The sequence below is a fragment of the Hemitrygon akajei genome, chromosome 20 (assembly GCF_048418815.1).
Source record: "Hemitrygon akajei chromosome 20, sHemAka1.3, whole genome shotgun sequence".
Classification (NCBI taxonomy): Eukaryota; Metazoa; Chordata; class Chondrichthyes; order Myliobatiformes; family Dasyatidae; genus Hemitrygon; species Hemitrygon akajei.
This window is the reverse complement of record NC_133143.1, coordinates 61,375,901-61,398,026: the sequence shown is the minus strand read 5'-3', so window position 1 is coordinate 61,398,026 and position 22,126 is coordinate 61,375,901. Positions and strand designations below refer to the sequence as shown.

Here is a 22,126-nt window from a genome sequence, read left to right as displayed (position 1 = left end):
ACTAACAACCCATACATTTTTAGGTGTTAATAACCAATAAAATCTACACAATAAATGTCAACAATGCCCAGAATTGGTAAGATTAACTATCCTATAGTTGATGTCTGTCCTGCAATCCTTCATTGGCATTGTTATATTGTCTTGGTGTGCCTGGTGACCTTAGGCTCCAGGCTGAGCAAAGAGGAGTTGGGGGTTCTTAAGGACCCGGATTCAGCAGTACAATTCCTGCACAGGGTCTTCGTCAGTGCATCATAAAAGGAACAATGGTGCAGACAATTATCTAAATGGGGAGAAGGTTCAAACATCAGAGGTGCAGAGGGACTTAGGAGTCCTTGTGCAAGACTCCCAGAAGGTTAATTTACAGGTTGAGTCTGTGGTAAAGAAGGTAAATGCAATGCTGACATTTATTTCAAGGAGAACAGAATATAAAAGCAAGGAGATAATGCTGGGCCTTTATAAGACACTAGTCGGGCCATGCTTGGAGTATTGTCAACAGTTCTGGACCCTATATTTCAGAAAAGATGTATATGCATTGGAGAGAGTCCAGAGGAGGTTCATGAGGATGTTTCAGGAATAAATGGGTTAACATATGAGCAGCGTTTGGCAGCTTTGGGCCTGAACTCACTGGAATTTAGAAAGATGCGGGGAGAATCTCACTGAAACCTGCTGAATGTTGAAAGGACTAGATAGGATGGATGTGGAGAAATGTGTCCTATGGTGGGCATATCCAAAACTAGAGGGCACAGTCTCAAATTTGAGGGATGACCCTTTAGAACAGAGCTAAGGAGGTATCTTTACCTGAACAACTTAAGGAAGCAAGGTAGAAAATTATTGAAGCATCTTTGTATCCTCTTTAGGCACCTGTGAGGTGCTGGAAAAGTGAAGAATAGCAGATGGATTTCCTTTGATAAAGTTTCCTTTAAAAATAAGTTTAAGAAACCACTGTACATTGGTGGTGGGAAATTATTGGAGTAGATTCTTACAAGAGGATTCACTTACATTTGGCGGAGGATGAACTAATTAAGGTCACTCTGCAGGGAAGATCCCAGAACCATAGCACAGCACAGATACAGGCCCTTCAGCCCATCTAGTTTGTGCCGTATTATTATTCTGTCTAGTTCCATTGACCCACACCTGGATCATAGCCTTCCCATCCATGCACTCATTCAAACTCCCCTTAAATGCTGAAATCAAACCCACATCCACCACTTCTGCTGGCAGTTCATTCCACACTCTCACCACCCTCTGAGTAATGAGGATGCCCCTCAGGTTCCCTTAAACTATTTCATCTTTCACCCTTAACCCATGACCTCTAGTTCTCATCTCACCCAAGCTCCATGGAAAACCCCCTGCTTTCATTTACCTGATCTGTTCCCCTCAGAATGTTGCATACCTCTATCAACTCTCCCCTCATTCTATGCTCCAGGGAACAATCCTACCTCACAAATTTGATTGGAGATTTTTTTTTTAAAGGAAGTAATAAAGATAATTGATGAGGGTAGGGCAGTGGATGTTGTCTGCAGAGACTTCAGTAAAACATTTGACTAGGTTCCCAATGGTAGGCTGGTTCAGAAGATTAAGTTACATGGGACCCACATTGGGTTGGTGAAACTGATCCAAAATTGGTTTGGTCATTCAAGGTTGTTTAAGTACACAAGTGGAGAGGAGATCAAAATAGTTGTTACTCCAGATCCAATGCAGCACAAATAAAAACTCAATTAGATAAAAAGCACAATAATTTAAAAAAAAACACAATAAATATGTAAGATAACTGATATACCCAATTTGACTGAACGTCCTTAAAGTGACACCAGAACAGAGTGGTGTGAGCTGTTTTCCCGACTGGAGGTCTACGACCAGTTTTGCAAGGATTAGTGCTGCACACAGGATTACGTCACTTGTAATAAATGTGGACGAAAAGCTTGGACGAAACCACAGGTGGTCCGATTGGAAAGCTTGCAGATGATGCATGAATGGTGGAGTTATGTACAATGAGAGAGTTTGTTAAAGGATACAGATCAGCTGGTAATATGGCAAATTGAGATTCATTTGGACAAGGTTGAGGTGTTGCATTTTGGATGTCAAATGCAAGTATAGAGTGGGCTGGCAGGCTAGTGTAGTGGTTAGCACAACGCTCTACAGTACAGGCAACCGGTTCAATTCCTGCCGCTGCCCGTAAGGAGTTTTTGTACATTCTCCCTGTGGGTTTCCTCCGGGTGCTCTGGTTTCCTCCCGCAGTCCAAAGACCCACCATATGATAGATTAAATGGTCATTGTAAATTGTCCCGTGATTAGGCTAAGATTAATTCTGGGAATTGCTGGGTCCTGTGGCTCAAAGGGCCAGAAGGGCCTATTCCACGCTGTATTTCAATAAATAAAAATAAATACCAGGCCTTAGGAGCACTGAAATACCGTGGGACTATAGCTCCACAAATGTGACCTTCCTTGGTTGGGACATTGAATGTAAAAGCCAGGAAGTCAAGGTGCATACAACTTTGATTAGGCCGTACACGGGAGTACTGTGTGCAGTCCTGGTCACACCACAGGAAGGATCTGGAGGCTTTGGAGAGGGTGCAGATGAAGCTTCACGGAGATGAGGCGCCAGATTTGCCTCAATCTGGAGGACCTTATTACATAAGAACATAAGAGATAGGAGCAGGAGTAGGCCAATCCGCCCCTCAAGCCTGCTCCACCATTCAACAAGATCATGGCTGATCCAATCTTAACTCTAGTTTTCACCGAATCCCACAAGGCAACAGTGCCAACCAACAGGGCACCATGCCGCCCATTTTATTTTATTATTCATCCCGCCCAAACCCATGTGATCACCCGCGGAAAAAAAAAACCGAGTTGCCAACTGAGGAGAAAAAATCTGGAAAATTCCTCTCCGACCCATCCAGGCTATCGAAAACTGGTCCAGGAGATCACATGGCTGATCTAAACCTAGCCTCATGTCCACTTACCTGCTCGCTCACCGTATCCCCTAATGCCATTTTTATCCAGGAAAATGTCTATCTCTGTTTTGAATTTATTGAGTGTAGTAGCTTCCACAGCTCTCTGGGGCAGTAAATTCCACAGCCCCACTACCCTCTGAGTGAAGAAATTTCTCCACATCTCAGTCCTGGAACGGCATCCCCTTATTTTAAGATTATGCCCCCTAGTCCTAGTTTCACCCATCATTGGGTACATTCTCCCTGCATCCACCCGATCAAGCCCCTTCACAATCTTATATGTTTCAATAAGATCGCCTCTCATTCTTCGGAACTCCAATGAGTAGAGTCCCAATCTACTCAACCTCTCATCATACATCAACCCACCCATCCCCGGAATTAACCTAGTGAACCTTCTCTGCACTGCCTCGAGAGCCAGTATGTCCTTTCTTAAATATGGACACCAGAACTGCACGCAGTACTCCAGGTGTGGTCTCACCAATACCCGGTACAACTGCAGTAAGACCTCCCTGTTCTTATACTCCATCCCCCTAGCAATAAAAGCCAGCATTCCACTGGCCTTCTTGACCACCTGCTGCACTTGCATACTAACTTTTTGTGTTTCCTGCACCAGGACCCCCAGGTCCCTTTGCACAGAAGCATTTTCCAGTTTCTCTCCATTTAGATAATAACTTGCTCTATTATTTTTCCTGCCAAAGTGCAAGACCTCACACTTGTCAGTATTATATTTCATCTGCCAAATGTCTGCCCAATCACTCAGCCTATCTATGTCCCCCTGCAGGGTTTCAATGTCCTCCGCACTCATTACACTCCCTCCCATCTTTGTGTCATCAGCAAACTTCGATACGTTGCACTTAGTCCCTTTCTCCAAATCATTAATATAGATTGTATAGATTATTGAAGCCTACTGGATTTTGAAAGGCCTAGATAGAGTGGCTAGAATGTTTCCAATAGTGAGAGTCCAAGGCCAAAGGCACGGCCTCAGAATAGAAGGATATCCTAGGGCCTAGAGCAAAGATGATGAGGAATTTCTGTAGCCAGTGGGTGGTGAATCTGTGGAATTCACTGTCACAGATGGCAGTGGTGACCACATTGTTGGGGAAATTAAAAGTAAACATTGCTGGGTACTTAATTAGTAAGGGCAGCAAACGTAATGGCGAAAAGGCAGAAGAATGGGATTGAAAGAGAAAATAAATTAGACATGATCAAATGGCAGAACAGGCTCATTAAGACAAATGATCAACTTCTATGGTTTTATGGATTGGACTGTAATATCTAAGGAATGGTGGGACGATCTTTGACTATTTTCTTTGGAGTATTAGAAGCTGGGGGATGACCTGCTATACTAAAAGTGTTGGGGTTAAAGTAAGCAGGAGACAGATTACAGAAGATTTACAAAGTTGCTTTTACTTAGGTGCGTGGAATATTTAATTTAGAGATACAGCACGGTAACAGGTCCTTCTAACCCAATTACATCCATGTGTCTAATTAACCTTCTAACCTGTACACCTTTGGAATGTGGGAGGAAAACAGAGCGCCCAAAGGAAAGCCATGTGGTCACGGAGAGAACGTACAAACTCCTCACAGTGGTGAGAATTGAAGCCGGATTGAACGTTAAGCTAACTGCTACATTACTGTGCTACCCCAAAAGCAGAAGCAAATACAATAGCAGTTAGTAGAGGAATTTAGATAGACACTTTAACAGGCAGGGAGTAACAGCTAGGCTGTCTAAAATGTTTGCACAGTACTATAGCAATCTTATGTATTGCAATGTGCTACTGCCACAATAAAACTAACTTCGTAACAAATGTGAACTGATTCTAATATGGGTCTCTATTGTGGACTGAGCGTGGGAAGTGGGCAGGGAGAGTGAGTCATGGTTGGGAAAAGGGGAAGGGAGAAGGGGGAAGAGAAAGGAGTGGGAAAACACCAGCGAGATGTCTGTAATGATCAATAAATCAAATGACCTTGCCTGGTGTCTCAAGGCTGGGTGCACCCACCCCCAGCACTCCTTCTCTGCCACCTGTCCTGCTCCCCTCCCGTGGCACTCCACCCTCTCCATTCCCAACATCCTTTGCTCCCAGCAAGTTTACAAACTCACTCTCTACTCCACACTGACAAATACAGCACTGTGCAAAAACCTTATTTATACATGTACCTAGAATATATATTACTAGAAAGCAGCATCCATCATCAACGACCCACACCACCAGGTTTGGGAACAATTATTACCCCTCAGCCATCAAGTTCTCAAAATCAAGGAGATAACTTCACTCGCCCCATCACTGAACTATTCCCACAATCTATGGAACTCACTTTCAAGAACTCTTCATCTCATGTTCTCAATATTTATTACTTACTTATTATTTTATTCCTTCTTTTTGTGTATTGTTATATCTGTTGTATTTTGTAAACTGGTTGTCCACCTTGTTGGTCTATATTGATATATGATCTATATGATATTGATATATGATCTATATTGGCTGTTGGATTTATGCCCGCAAGAAAATGAATCTCGGGGTTGTATATGGTGACATACATGTACTTTGACAACACCCTAACCTAATCACGGGACAATTTACAATGCCCAATTAACCTCCCTGGTACATCACTGGACCGTGGGAGGAAACGGTCCCACGGGGAGGACGTAGAACCGAACATCCTGCCACCACTCAAGTCTCATCACGTATAAAGTGCCAGTAGCATTATGCACCTTATTATTTGTTAACTTATTTGTGTTAATATCACTTTATGAGCTGTCTGTGAGTTACATGTACTGTGCTGTGCGCCTTTATCCAGAGGAATGTTTTTCATTTGGTGGCGTACATGTATGTGGTTGACTAACAATTAAATTGAACTTTGATTTGAACTCAAATCATGTACAGTATGGGAAAATAAAACCTAAAGGCACTTAAGTTTAAAAATTTTAATACAGACAGGTTACGGCAGACAAAAACCTTACTATTTACACAATTTTAAAGTTAGCACCAAAACTTGTGTCAGAAGGAAATCAAGCAAAACAGTAGAACAATCCGAGAAATATCATTAATACAAAATTTTCTTCCCCCCAGTCTAGGAAAAACAAAAATCCCCTCTGTGCCACCCCCCCATACTAATCTCTACTTTCTGTAGGATCACTCTCTGCATAATCCCCTTGTCCACTCATCCCTCCCTAATGATCTTCTTCCTTGCACTTATCCCAGCAAGTAGCACAAGAGCTACACCAGCCCCTACACATCCCCTTCGACCAACGTTCAGGGGCTTGAACATTTCTTCCAACTGAGAGGACACTTTACTTGCGAGCCTGTTGGGGTCACCCACTGCAGCCTCTTCTACACTGGCAAGACCCGGTGTAGATCGGGAGACCACTTTGTAGAGCACCTTCATTCACTCCATTTTCCACAAAGGGCCGGATTTTCTGGTGTCCGGCCATTCCAATTCGACTTCGCCTCCTCTACTGCCACAAAGAAGCCCCACTCAGACTGGAAGAACAATGTCTCATATTCTGTCTGGATAGCCTCCAACATGATGACACGAATACCAATTCTCTACTTAAACGTCCAGTAACATCTCCACCACCCCCTTCTCTCTTTCTCCATTCCCTATTCTGATTCCCTTCTCAACCTCAATCTCCTCATCACCTCTCTCTGCTTCCTCTCCCCTTTCCTTTTCTTCTTTTTGTATCAGACTTAACCCTAGGCTAATCATGGGACAATTTACAATTACAGAAAACACTTTCATAGCACTCAAGGAAAGTGCTCGAATAAACCTCGAAGTAACCTTTCTTTGAGATCTGCAAGTTAATCTCACAAATAGGAAACAAACCAATGAAAGTTGACAACATTCAGAACTCAAAATATCCACTGCAGTTTGAACAGCCAGCAACAAAAGGCAGTTCCTGAACCTTGGAACTGAATTAGTTAACAGTATTTCAAACAAACTGCCTGGAAAGTTGCAAGTATTCTCCAGTAAATCCATTCAGTAAACAACCTGCAGGCAGACAAAAAGTCCAGTGTTTAAATAAATGATGAAGACTCATTTAGAAAAATTAGGTTAATGACTAACTTCCTGAGAGTTATCCTCCCCTTCCGAAAGGTCATTGACCCAAAACATTAAGTGTTTTTCTCTCCACTGAACATTGCTCAAAAGAGAAAATATTTCCAAATCCTTGCAGTTATTTAAGTCTCCTTAAATTAAGGTCAGCACATCAGACTGAACTGTATTTTCCTAATGACAAATCATTTTCACATTAAGCAACAATGAAATACCCAGATAAGATCAAAGTTTAAAAACAAAGTTCAAAATGAGTTTTATCAGACTACATACATGTCACCACATATAACCCTGAGATTCATTTTTCTGTGGGAGACTCCACAAATCTATAGATTAGTAACTATAACATGTTCAATGAAAGAGCAACCAAAAGATTAGAAACTGTGCAAATGCAAATACAAATAAATAACAAGAACATGAAACAACAAAATAAAGGAGTCCTTAAAAGTGAGATCATTGGTTGTGGGAACACCCCGATGGATGGGCAAGTGAGTGTACTTATCCCTCTTCGTTCACAACTGATCCTCGACCGGGTGGTGTAAGTCCTGAGGCCTGATGTGCCTTTGACCCAATGGCAGCAGCGAGGTAAGGGCACGGCCTAGGTGGTGAGGATCTTTGCGGACGGATGCTGCTTTCCTACGACAACGTTTCACGTAGATGTGTTCAATGGTTGGGAGGGCACTACCCGTGAAGTACTGGGCTGAATCCACTACCTTGTGTGAGATTTTCCGTTCAAAAGGCATCGGTATTTCCATACCAGGCATTGTTCATTTCCGCAGAACAGCAAGCCACGGGAGCAGTTCCTCCGGCCCACAATCACAAACACAAGAGATTCTTGCAGATGCTGGAAATCCAAAGCAAAACACACACAAAACGCTGGAGGATCTCAGCAGGTCAGTCAGCATCTATGGAGAAGAATAAAGAGTTGATGGTTTGGGCTGAGCCCCTTCGTCAGGACTCATGACAAAGGAGGTCTTGATGTCCTGGTGAAGGATCCTGGTCCCAAAACATTGACATTTTATTCCTCTCCACAGATGCTGCCTGACATGTTGAGTTCCTCCAGCATTTTGTACTGTATTACTTCAGCCCACCCTATTGCGTCAAACAAATAGACATTTTCGACTGATGAAACAAGTATGACAAATTCGGGAAGTTAACAGTACAGATTTTGAAAACAACTGTTAAGAAAAGGGAACTTTATGAGAAATGATACAATCCTCAGGAACATAGAACATTGAGCAACTTGGAATATCTGTTAATTGCCAAATCTTGGCCAGTCCAGTAAAGAGCTCTCCAATGTCCCAGCTCTAGCAACCTGTGCTTGGATCTTGATCTCAAGCGCTATGTGAAGTTTGCACCTTCTCCCGGAATGCTCCAGTTTCCTTCTGTATCTCCAGGACTTGCTGATTAATAGATCATCCAGTTAATGAGAAATCCAATTCACGGGAACTAGAAGCATCAGGGTGCAGTTGATGGGTATTGGCAATAGAATACAGTCGGCCTTCCTTACCTGTAGGGGATTGGTTCCTGGACCCCCCCCCCCCCCCGCAGATACCAAAAAACACGGATGCTCAGATCCCTTATTTAACCTGTCTCAACGCAGTGGACCTGAGGACCCAGCGGAACACCGGACCTTATTTAATCTGTCTCAGTACGGTGGTCTTTAGGACCCGGCGCAGCTCTGAATCCGCAGTGTTTCTGTTCACGAAAATAATCACGATTGAAAATAAAGTGGAAGTAATAAAGTGACTGGAAAGAGGTGAAACGCCATTGGTCATTGTAAAAGTGTTAGGCTACAGTCGGTCAACGATCGGAACAATTTTAATGGATAATGTGAAAGGCCCTGCCCCGATGGAAGCTACAATTATTACGAAGCAACGCAGTGGTCTGATTATTGAAATACATACGTTTCTTAAGCGTTTTATATGCACAGAAAGGTAAAATATATACTATATACTAAGACAAACGTTTGACTAACTGACGCTAAATAATACCGGATGTACCTGTTCCGGCTTCAAATCTGTTTTAAAGACGGACTCAGGAATGGAACTGCCAACAGACAACTCTTTAGGAGCACATCACACTCGACTCGAGTGATTGCACTACTACCACCACCACAAGGTGCACCATTTTGTCACTTCTTGAATATACAAAGTTCAAAGTAAATTTATAATCGCACTACCCATGTCGCCATATGCAACCCTGAGATTCATTTTCTTGTGGGCATACATATACAGTTACCTATCACTCGTTCATGATGTGCACAATCATGGTCTTTCCATGATCCATGATTGTTCTTGGCAATTTTTTTTTTCCACAGAAGTGGTTTGCCATTGCCTTCTTCTGGGCAGTGTCTTCACAAGATGGGCGCCCCCCCCCACCCCCAGCCATTATCAATACTCTTCAGAGATTGTCTTCCTGGTGTCAGTGGTTGCATAACCAGGACTTGTGATCTGCACCAGCTGCTCCTATGGCTTCACATGACCGTGATCGAGGGGAGGGGCACCAATGTCTCCACCCCTCCATATACATGACAGTTGTATATAAAAATTCTAATAATCAGTATACTCTTTGTCCACGCATGGGGTACCTCACAAGACATTCACAAGAGTCACAAGACATTCAGAAGGTGTCATAAAATTACTTGCATCCTTCCTCAATTTCTATTGCTCTGAAGGCCACAAAATATTCCACTGATATTGAAAGGAAAGCATTCACACCAGCGATCTCCTTCCAAACAATGCTACTTTAAAAAGTACTCCATTTCCAGTGCTGTGGCAGAGTGTAACAATGAAATTAATTGTCATGTTTGAAAAATTGCTTCGAAAGTAGTTAATTAGTTGTGCATAATCCATTCAGATCTCATAGCTACTGTCATTTGATAAGATTTGTTTTACCTCAGTTCCACATCCTTGCATTAGTTATAAATATATCCTTTAATATATGAAAATTAGCAGTCTGTCTTGAATATACTGATCAGCTGAACCTTGGCTGCCATTTTGAATGGAGATTTCCAAAGGTCCATTATCCCTGGGTGAAATATTTTCTCATCTCAGTCCAGAATAGATGATCCGTTATTTTTGAGTTGCCCACAGCCCAGCAAGGTAAAAACACCAACCTATGTCGTCATTTGATTAGATTATCTTTATTTGACACACGTACATCGAAACACACAGTGACACGCAATCTGAAGATATGCCAGAGCAGACAGCAAGTGTCAGCATGTTTCCAACGCTAACACAGCATGCCCACAGCTTAGTAACCTGTACGTCTTTGGGCTGTGGGAGGGATCTGGAGCACAGGGGAATGTACAAGCTCCTTAAAGACAGTGGCAGGATTTGTACACCAATCCATGATCGCTGGCACTGTAAAGTGTTGGGCTAATCACTGCGCTACCATGGCAGAGTCAGATAATGGAAAACCCAGGTATAAATCCCGCCACCATCTGTCAGGAGTTTGTATTCCTCCCTGTGACCGCATGGGTTTCCTCCAGGTTCTCCGATTTCCTCCCACAGTCCAAAGATGTACTGGTTGATAGGTTAATTGGTCATTGTAAATTGTTCCGTGATTAGGCTAGGGCTAAATCGGGGGGGGGGGGGGGGGGGGGGGAGGTTGCTGCTGGTGTGGTTCAAAGGACCAGAAGGGCCTATTCTACGCTGTACCTCAATAAACAAATAAATCTTTCTATCAGCACACACAAAGTCAAGGGCAAACCCCAAGTTCATCCTGCCCTCGCCCCAAAATTTCAGGCCAACTGTTTGCTCTTGACAAGGCTTGTGAAGCTCTGCTAAAGGACTAACCCATTGTGAATTAGACAGTTATTAAATGAGTCTTCTCAATTATCAAATCAAATAAAACCAAGATTTAATGTAGTGCTGCAAATGGAGCTGGTGTAGTATATACAATAACATGAGTTTTACCTCACATTGTGAGTTAATAGAAGGCAAAAAGAAAAATTTCAAAAGAAATACAAGTTAGTAGGCTAATTGGTCACATGATATAATTGGGTGGTGAGGGTTCATTGGACAGGAAAGGCCTGTTACCAAGTATCTGTGATCTAAGAAAAAATACCATACTTATCTTTGCATTCCACAAATAACTTGTTTTCAAATACGAGATTCTGAACAACTAAATTAGACTGCTGTTTGTTGATGACAGTTCAGCGTTGAATGTCATCATTCAAGAATATTCAAGAGAGAGTACAGAGAAGATTTACTAGAATGTTACCTGGGTTTCAGCACCCAAGTTACCGGGAAAGGTTGAACAAGTTAGGTCTTTATTCTTTGGAGCGTAGAAGGTTGAGGGGGGACTTGATAGAGGTATGAGGGGGATAGATAGCGTTGACGTGGATAGGCTTTTTCCACTGAGAGTAGGGGGAGATTCAAACAAGAGGACATGAGTTGAGAGTTAGGGGGCAAAAGTTTAAGGGTAACACGAGGGGGAATTTCTTTACTCAGAGAGTGGTAGTTGTGTGGAATGAGCTTCCAGTAGAAGTGGTAGAGGTAGGTTTGGTATTGTTATTTAAAGTAAAATTGGATAGGTATATGGACAGGAAAGGAATGGAGGGTTATGGGCTGAGTGCGGGTCAGTGGGACTAGGTGAGAGTAAGCGTTCGGCACGGACTAGAAGGGCCGAGATGGTCTGTTTCCATGCTGTAATTGTTATATGGTTATATTCCCTCAGTTCTAATCAACATGCTTCAAAACCTGGGCCTCCCTACCTCCCTCTGCAACTGGATCCTTAACTTCCCCATCAGGAGATCAGCCTGCGTGGATCCGTAATGACATCTTCTGTTCTGACAACCAACACAAGGAGGCGTGATTAGCCCACTCTCTCCAGTCACGATTGAGTAGCTAAGCACAGCTAGAACACCATCGATAAATTCACCAATGGCACCACTTGCTGGTAAAGTCACAGGTGACAATGAGGAGACGTACAGGAGTGAGATAGATCAGTTGGTTGAGTGGTGTCACCACAACGACTTCGCACACAGTGTCAGCAAGACATTGGACCTGATCGGTGACTTCAGGCTGGGGACATTGGGAGAACACACACAAAATGCTGGAGGAACTCAGCAGGTCAGGGAGCCTCTATGGAAAAGAATAAACAGTCAAAGCTTTGGACCGACACCTTTATCGGACTGGAAGTAAACAGGATGAGAGGTCAGGGTGGGGGGGGGGAAGGGGAGGAAGAAGTACAAGGTGGTCGGTGATAGGTAAACCAGGAAAAGGGGGAGGGTGAAATAAAGAGCTGGGAAGTTTATTGGTGAAAGAGATAAAGGGCTGGAGGAAAGGGCTTCTGATAGGAGAGAGTAGAAGACAATGGAAGAAAGGGAAGGGAGAGGAGCACCAGATAGAGGTGATGGGCAAATAAGGAAAGAAGTAGAGGGGAAACAGGAATAGGGATTGGTGAAGGGTGTGGCAATTTCCTGAAGTTCGAGAAATTGATGTACGTACCATCAACCATCAGGATGAGGACTACCCAGACGGAATACAAAGCGTCCTCCAACCTGAGTGTAGCCTCATCACATCAGTAGAAGAGGCCATGGTATGACATGTCAGAATTGGAATGGGAAGTAGAATTGAAATGGGTGGCTACCGTTAGATCCCGCTTTTTCTGGTGGACAGAGTGTAGGTGCTCAGCAAAGCAGTCTCTCAATCTATGTATGGGATCCCATTGGGGATGGCAGATGTTATGGAGAATGATGTGCTGGACATAGAGGCTCATGGGGTGGTAGGTGAGGATAAGAGGAATCCTATCACTGGAATTCTGGCAGGCAGATGGTGTGAGGGCAGACAAGTGTGAAATGGAAGAAATGGTGGAGGAAGGAAAGCCCCTTTCTTTGAAGACATCTCATTAGTTCTGGAATGAAAGGCCTCATCCTGAGAGTGGAGACAAAGGAACTGAGAGAAGGGGGTGGCATTTTTGCAAGTGCTCAGGTGGGAAGAGGTATAGTCCAAGGTGAGAATCAGTGGGTTTATTAAAGATATTGGTAGATAGACAGTCTCCAGAAATAGAGACAGAGAGCGATCAGGAAAGGAGAGGGAGGTGGTAGAAATGGACCAACTAAATTTAAGGGCAGGGTGGAAGGTAGAGTCAAAGTTGATAAGCAGCACCAATGCAATCGTCAATGTCGTGTATGAAGCGTTGTGGAGCGGTACTGGTGTAGATTGGAACATGGAAGTGCACTCAAGGGGTCAGCAGTGGAAAGAGTAAACAGCTTCAACTTCATGGGCATCAAATTCTCAGAGGACCTATCCTGGGCCCGACGAATCGATCAAATTCTCAGAGGATCTACCCTGGGCCTGACGCATCGATGCAATCATGAAGAAGGCAATGCTTCATTAGGAGTTTGAGGAGATTTGATATGTCACCAAAGACTCTAGCAAATTTCTACAGATGGCCTGTGGAAAGCATTCTGAATGATTGCATCACCACCTGGTATGCAGTCTCCAATGCACAGGTTCAAAAGAAGCAGCTCTGACAAAAGCACAAGCCTCCCCTAGATCAAGGACATCTTCCCAAAAGGCAGAGCCTCAAGAAGGCGGCATCCATCATTAAGGACCTTCGCCACCCAGAACATGCTCTCTTCTTGTTACTACCTTCAGGGAGGAGGCACATGAGCCTCCATGATGGAGGGGCTTGTGAGTTCCTGAGATCCCGAGAGCGATGCCGTCTGGAGCTCAACTCCTGGTAGGGTCGCCCATGGCAACGAGGTCAAGAAGGAGGTTCCAGACAAAGAGCGATCCAAATGTGAGCTCATCAGTGGAACTGGCAGAAGATGACACATCACAGTGGCAGTGAAGGTGGAGGAAGGCTGCAGCAGTGAAGGGTCCCATGCCACTGGATCCGGACGCCAGTATGCCAAGGACCACATGGTGGATGCCCATGGATCAGCCTCCCCACATTAAACAAAGTCACGCACAGGCATTCTCTGTTAAAGGAATAGACAAATCTTTAGGAGAACATCATACTCGACTTGACTGATTATATTACTACAGGAGCCTGAAGGTACCCTCTCTACATTTTAGGAAAAGCGTTTTCCGCTCTGCCAGTCTGTTAACCTGTGAACACTAGCTCATTACTCTTCTTCTGCACTATATATTTTTTATTCTAACATCATTTTTTTTTATGTCTTGTAGTGTACTATTGCCCCAAAACAACAAATTTCTCAACATATCTCAGGGAATAATAAACCCGATTCTGATTTGGAAAACACAAAGACTTATCCATCCACTGTCAGCCCTGGTTGGGCCCCAAGAGTACAAGTGGTGATTGATAAATTTGTGGCCTAAGGTAGGCGTCCATTTTAGAAAACCTAGCACATTTATTTTTCAACATAGTCCCCTCCTACATTTACACACTTAGTCCAGTGGTTGTGGAGCATACAGATCTTGAACCTCATGAGTTATACAGCTCTCATTACGTGCACATGCAGTTCAACTCTGAATGATTATGCAGAAAGTTTGAAGTTAGTAACTCATCAGGGGTGATTGATAAGTTTGTGGCTTAAGGTCGAAAGAGATGAATTATTAACCAAACTTTCTACGTAATCACTCAAAGAGTTGAACTGCATGTGCATGTAACGAGAGCTGTATAACTCATCTCCTTCTACCTTAGGCCATGAACTTATCAATCACCCCTGCTGTGGACACTTTCTGGAGGTCCGAGATCCGTATGCTCCACAACTGCTGGACTAAGTGTGTAAATGTAGGAGGGGACTATGTTGAAAAAATAAATGAGCTAAATTTTCTAAAAATAGACTCCTTCTACCTTAGGCCACAAACTTATCAATCACCCCTCGTACATTGCGATCCAACCCGAGCTGAGAGGGAATGGTTAAATCTGAAATCTTGTCATACCTAGTCAGCTCTGTGGCAGGAATGGAGGTTTTTTTAAATGAGCCACTATCAGCCATTCAAAGCATTTCATGATGATTGGTGTCAGTGCTACCAGACGTTAGCCATTTAGTTCTGCAGGTGTAGAGTTCTTTGGTACAGAGATGATGGTGGCTGACTTGAAGCATTTGGGGACTACAGCCTGGATGAGTGATGTGTTGAAGATGTCCGTAAAGACTTCAGTAAGCTGCTGGGCACTCCGAGTACTCGGCTTGGGATGTTGTCTGGCCGGGCTGCCTTACGTGCGTTCACTCTCTGCAGAGTCCTTCTCACATCTCACAGCGCCTGCTCACCTGGGAGGGTGCTAGCTTTCACGGCCAGTGTTGTGTTGCATGCCTCAAAGCATGCATAAAAGTTTACAGCACGAGGGAGGGAGGCATCAGTGGTACAGTCAACACTCTTTTTGCTTGCATAATTAGTAATGCCCTTGATGCCCAGCCACATATGCTGGGGATCATTATCAAACAGGTATTGTTTCTTGTGCGTAGGCAGTCTTTGCCCTCTTGATGCCCAAGATGAACTTTCTCCTGGCTGCTCTGAGAGCTGTTCTGTCACCGGACTTGAAGACAACATCCCAGGTTTTTAGTAAGTAGGTAGCGCACCTCTCTATTCAGCCAGGGCTTTTGGTTGGGCCATAAGATGACCATTTTTGAGGTACCAACATTGTCCATACACAAATGCAGCCGATGACAGATGAGGCATATTCAAAGTCTGTGTCTACTCCATTTATGGTGGCCTTCTTGAACAACTGCTGGTCTTTCAAAACAGTCCTGAAGCACAGAGATTGCCTCATTAGACCCTATAGTGATGGCCCTCTTTACTGGTTTCAGCAGTGGTCGGTATTGTTCTACATTTAATATCTCAGTTATATTGAGTAATATTGTACATATGAAGGTTTATACAGCATTCTTGTTTGTTTAAATAATTAATTACAGGTTATGTATAAAAATAGATTAATTGCAAACGTTATCGCATGTGACAGGTGCGCACCTCGCTTAAAGTGAGCTCGAACTAGACCTGTATTCCTGTACTCCTGTGTCTTCATTTGAATTAATTTATTGTCTTGAAGTTACAAAACATAATATTAGCAACAAGATATTTTTAAAACAAACCCGATATGGCTACCGACCTGTTAAAATGCAGCAAGGTGTTCAAAACAAAATAAAACCCAGCAAGGAACAGTTAAGTTACAAAAAGCATGCATTCTTCAGAAGGGATGACACAATCAAGTTTTTTTTTTAAAAAAGGCCGTAACAGAGGAATCCACAGATTCATAGAGAGAGTACTTGGTGATAATAATCATAAAAGATAAAAGCGGAAATGGCTGGTTACATCAGAACAACTGACAAGTTTGATTACAATGGGTAATTGGTTCATGTATACTGAGCTATTGGAACAGTATTTTGAAGCAAATGAAATAGCCAATGAGAAGCGAGTGCCAATTTTGCTGAGCGCATTGGGTTTAAAGGCATACAGTTTGCTTTGAAGACTGATTGCTCCAACTAAGCCATCAGAAAAGAGTTTTCCCAATATTGTCAAAGTAATGCCGGAATATTTAGAACCAAAGCCGTTGTAGATTACACAACACATTAGGTTTCGTAAGCACAATGAAAAATAAAAGTGGAGTCCATTTCAGCATACATGTTTGAATTGAAGAAATTGTCTGAGTATTATCAGTTTGGCAATGGTCTTAATGATACATGAGGAAATTGTTCCGTTTGTAGAATCTTAAAAGAAAGCATTCAAAAACAGCTGCTAACTGAAGCATAGTTTACATTTAACCAGCAGTGGAAGTAGCTGTTTCAAGAACCAAAATCTACTGTGCATGCATTAAGGTTATTACAAGAACTTGGAGGCAAAAGGCTGCTTATAAAAATAGATTCAACCAAAACTCGGTTGAACAAAGGGAAGGGCAAAAAGAAAGGAGTCAATGAAGGTACAAATATAGAGGATTCATCAGAAGACGTTGTGGATTAGGAAACCAAGAGCAGAGATCACATCATGAAGGGAGCAGTAAGAGAATATTCCAGTAAAGTAAATGCACCTTCCCAGTCTCAACATGCACAAACGAGAAGTAAAAGGAGGAAGAAAGATATCCAGAGCTGTCAGAACAACTTCCTGCAGTCCGAGAATCAACTCCACCACAGAGGAGGCCCCTCCTCAGAAACTGAGGCTATTTCACACCCACAGGTCTCACCTGCCAAGCAAAGTGATCCCCCTTTGTCAGGAAATTCATTATGTCACAAGCGTAAGAAAGCCTCAACAACAAAGAAATCTTTCAGCCTAAATGGCACAGTTTATTATGCTGTGGATGTCTGTATATAGTAGCTGTAGTATATAATATATTATGTATATAGTTGTGATGCATTCTCTATTGAGTTGGAGTTTACAGCTGAGGAGTGCTGTGTATTTAATAATTCAGTTATGTGAAGTAATCTTGCAAATATATTGTTTGATTATTCATTCATTAATTAATTACAGGTTATTTGTAAAAAATACTTTAATTCCATATGTCATCATGCTACCAAGTGATACATGTACACCTCACTTAAAGTAAATCAAAGTTACACCCACATTTTTCGGACACTTGTGAATTCCTTTGAATTAGTTTAATGTTTTTAAACATAACAGGTGTGCTGAGGTTAACAAAATGCAGGTTCAGTCCGAGAGTCTGAGATGGGGGCATGGGATGGCTTTGTAACTGCCATGCCTGGTTCTATAAACAATGTCCAGTCTGTTCGTTTCTCTGGTGGTCATGGTGATGTGTTGGTGGAATTCGGGTAAAATGTTCTGCGGGTGAAATGAGGACCAGATGAAGAACAACATCCAGGAAGAAAGAGTAATGGTTTTCATTCACAAGTACTTCCTCTAAATGTGGTATGGCATTTCTTGCACTCAACTTTGTTCCTTTCATGTGCAACACTTGCTGTATCTGGCTGATAATTTTCAAATCCTGCACTAACTTGCCTTTCTCTTTCAGTTCTGCTTCAGCTTTCAACACTGAAGCAGAATCTTAAAATGTTACCATTTTTAATAAATTTTTGAATTAGTAGGCATTTATGGATTGCATCCTCATCTCAGCAGCCCCATGGAAGGAGTGAGTATTCTCAGGTCAGGGAGAACAGAGGCACGTGAAGTGTTATACTCCAACAGGCCTCAACTCTGACACAAAGACAGCATGATTTTGCTGGTTCTCCACAGCAACCATTATGTTTTCAAGCAAGAAAACCAACTGATACCAAATTAACCTGAGCAGGGTATCCAAACTCCCCAACTTATTTTGCAGGCAGCACTCACGTCAGCAAAAAGGAACTATTTGTTTCAATTTCAGCCAGTTAAGTCAATAACAATAAATTTGATTCTATATTTAAACCCAGGAGCAAAGAATCCAAATCAGAACCACCCATCTAGAAGCAGTTGTGGAATCATAGATCACTACAACAAAGAAATTGGCCCTTTAGAATTTTAAAAGAAATTCTAAGTGGCTAAAAGAAATTTAGCCCACTTAGTCCATGCCAAACCATTAATTACCCTACCTGCACCTGGACCATAGCCCTCCATACCCCTCCCATCCAATATCTGTCCAAATTTCTCTTAAATGTTGACATCGACCCTGTATCTGCCACTTGTGCTGGCAGCTCATTCCATACTCACACCACGCTGAGTGAAGTTCCTCTTAACTATTCTATCTTTCCCCTTTAACCCATGACTCATCCAACCTCAGGAAAAGGCCTGCTTGCATTTACCCTATGCATATCCCACATAATTTTATACACCTCCATCAAATCTCCCCTCAATCTTCTACTTTCCAGGGAATAAAGTCCTAACCTATTCAACCTTTTCCTGCAACTCAGGTCCTCAAGTCCAGCCAACATCTTTGTAAGTTTTCTCTGCACTCTTTCAATCTTATTGACATCTTTCCTATCAGTGGGTGATCAAAATTGCAACGATCTTCCAAATTAAGCCAAGCATTCCATATGCACCAGCATATTTACTTTTTCAAAAAAGCCAAGCTAAACAGGTTTGGCTTGTTACGGAACTCTCCAACAATCTTCTACAGATACACTGTTGAAAATACCCTAGTTAATTCACAGTCTCGAATGGCAATTCAAACTGTGGGATTGCAAGAAGCTGCAGAGATTAGTGGACTCAACCCAATACATCACAGGCAAATCCTCCCCACCATTAGTAATATTCACAGGAAGCGCTGCCTCAAGAAGGCAACATTCTTGAATAAAGGTCTCCGCCCAAAGCGACAGCTACCTCTTCATTCCCATAGATGCTGCCTGACCTGCTGAGTTCCTCCAGCATTTCGTGCGTGTTGCTTTGGACTTCCAGCAAATTTCACAACATCTGCCAGTGATAATAAACATGATTCTGATTTGCGACTTTCTCATGTTTAACATTCTTCAAAGACCCCCACAGTCTGGGTCATGCCATCTTTTCACAGCCTCCATTGGGTAGGAGGTACAGAAGCCTCAAGTCCCACACCTGCAGATTCAAACACAGCCACTTCCCTTCTCTAACCAACTGGCAAAGCCCTAATCATTACAATCTGGCAACCACTTTGATCTTTTTGCACTCAAATGGACTTCTTCAATTCTAATATTGTTCTTTCTTTTTATATAGAAATTGTGTGATAATTTAGGTTCAATTAATATTTTGCTTATGAATGCTGCTTCTCTGACACTTCAGGTCTGTGATACTGCTGCAAGTAAATTGTTCACTCTACCTGTGCATACATCTATTTATTAATTGGAGATACAGCACAGAATAGGCCTTTAAACTACACCACCAGCAACCCACCAGTTTAACCCCTAGCCTAGTCACAAGACAATTTACAATGACCAATTAACCTACCAACCAGTATGTCTTTGAACTGTGGGAGGAAACCCGAGCACCCAGAGGAAACCCACACATTTCCACAGGGAGGACAGACAAACTTCCTAGAGGACACTGCGATTGAACTCTGAACTCTGAACTCCCGACCTGTAACAAAGTTGCTCTAACCCTATGCTACCGTGACACCCTGTACTTATGCATACACCAATAAACTTGGCTTTTGACCGTGACCTACACTAATCTCATTCACCATCACTTGGTCCATAGTTTTGTACACCTCGGCGATCCAGACACTTTTAAAAATGATGTTAGAATACCTGCTTCCACCATTTTCCCAGATAGTGTGATCCAGATTCCAACAACCCTCCGGTTTTTAGAAGGGTGACTAGTAGACCTGCTTTGAATGTTCTTAACAGGATGTCTGTTCCAGAAGCTTTGAGTACAAGCTCCCGACATCCAAAATATACTTTTGTTACATTGCTGAGGGATGGCTCTCTAAATATACAGTACACACAAAATGCTGGAGGAACTCAGCAGGCCAGGCAGCGTCTATGGAAAAGAGTACACAGTCAATGTTTCGGACCGAGACCCTTCATCAGGACTAAATATACGAGTAGCTAGAATATTAAAAAACAAAGCAGATGTGTCCTGAACTGTACATTAACTGGCAAGGACTTGCCTTTAACAATGTGTCAATACCTTGAACAATCTCGTCCTGAAGTTTTCAAAAACCAACAACCAGTGTGAACATTCAGCTACTGTCCCCCTCCCCCTACCCTCCATGGTTTCTGTGGAAAAGGATCAGAATTTCCTGGACTCAGTGACTGGTTTCACAAGTCATAAAGTATCATTGGAAGATAAATCGGTGTCTCTTTTCCACTCATCAGATATTTATCTGGAACACTGCTTACATAGGGCCCTTTAGTGTTGGACGGATGGGGCAGATCAATCTCTTTGAACCTTCCCCACCCCCACGCCCAGCATCAGGCAGGGGGGTACCACAGATTTCAGTTATACGGACTAAGTTGAGCACCTTGGTTCCGAGAAATGTTGTTCCATTTGGCAGGATACGTGTACACGGTTGAATGACAGTGAACTTGAACCTGAATTATGACCCGGTTTTATTTCATGCTGGTTACAGCACAGAAAAGGCCCTTCCAGCCACGGTGCCCGGCAATCCCCCAGTTAAACCCCAGCCTAATCATAGCACAGTGACCAATTCAGCTACCGACCAGCACGCCTTTCGACTGCGGGGGAAAACCCACACGGTCACCGGGAGAACATACAAACTCCTCACAAGCAGCAGTGGGAATTGAACTTGGGTCACTGGCACTGTAAAGTGTTGGGCTAACCACTAGGCGATACAACTCCGGAATAATCCTTAACAGCGACCAAGAGGATTCACAAGGGTGGGACAGTAAACGTGGGCAAGACCTTCGGCAAAGTCTCATTTGGTAGGCTGATCCGGAATGTTCCGTCAGATAGGGGTCTCTAGGTTTGACTCTAGTCAACTGAATACAAAAATGGCTGGGTGGTGGGAGTCAGAAGATGACAGTAGAGGGTTATTTTTCAGATTGGAGACTTGCGACCAGTGATGTGCCGCAGGGATCAGTGTTGGGTCCCCTTGTCATCAATATTAGCAAACTGGATGAGAATGTAGGTGGCATAATTAGTAAGTTTGTGGTGGCACAGGAGACAGTGAAGTTATCCCATTTAATCCAAAGCCTGTTGTGAACTTAGATACCATTTCTCTGGAGTTGCTGCCTGAGCCCTTGCCAGCATTTCCTGTTTTCATTTAGGAGTGCAGTTTTTAATTAACATTTTTCAAATTTCTGCAACAGTTTTACGCAGTATTAAAGCCTTCCAGAAGCAAACTTCTCTTGAATCTTGGTATCTAGGACTTCCACATTTATGAGATTGCTTTTCTTTTCTACACGAGGCAAGGTGAAAAACAGGAAACCAATTGCCAGATAACGAATAGTGATTTTTTTTAAAAAACGGATTTAAAACCATAGCCACAAGTAAGGCATCTTACAGGTCGGAACAGAAACGAAAAGGCCAGACAAGCACACACGGAGCAAAATAAAATGAGCAGATTGTTCCGGGAAGGGACTAGCATCATGCCAGAGCTGATAATGGACTGGGCGTCCTATCTGCTACAGGCATGTTGCAATTTCCAGCAAGGACGGTCGGCTGTTACAATGTTACCGTCTGCCTACCGCCCGTTCACAAGTTTTCTCGGCGTGACACCACGCCGCTGGCAGCAGCAACCACCCACTCCACGGAACCACCTGCCTCGGCTTGCCTCGGCTTACCTCGCCGGCGCTCGCACGACCTGCGCCCGCCTCCTTCTCTGCCCTGTGCCGGGGACGAGAGTGCCCC

General features: G+C 43.2%; 1 long non-coding RNA gene across 1 annotated transcript in view; it reads left to right on the top strand.

The window, feature by feature from the left end:
• The window catches only part of LOC140713845 (uncharacterized), a 34,616-nt gene that overhangs the window by 1,029 nt on the left and 11,461 nt on the right, over positions 1-22,126 (top strand). The gene's annotated exons all lie outside the window — the stretch shown is intronic.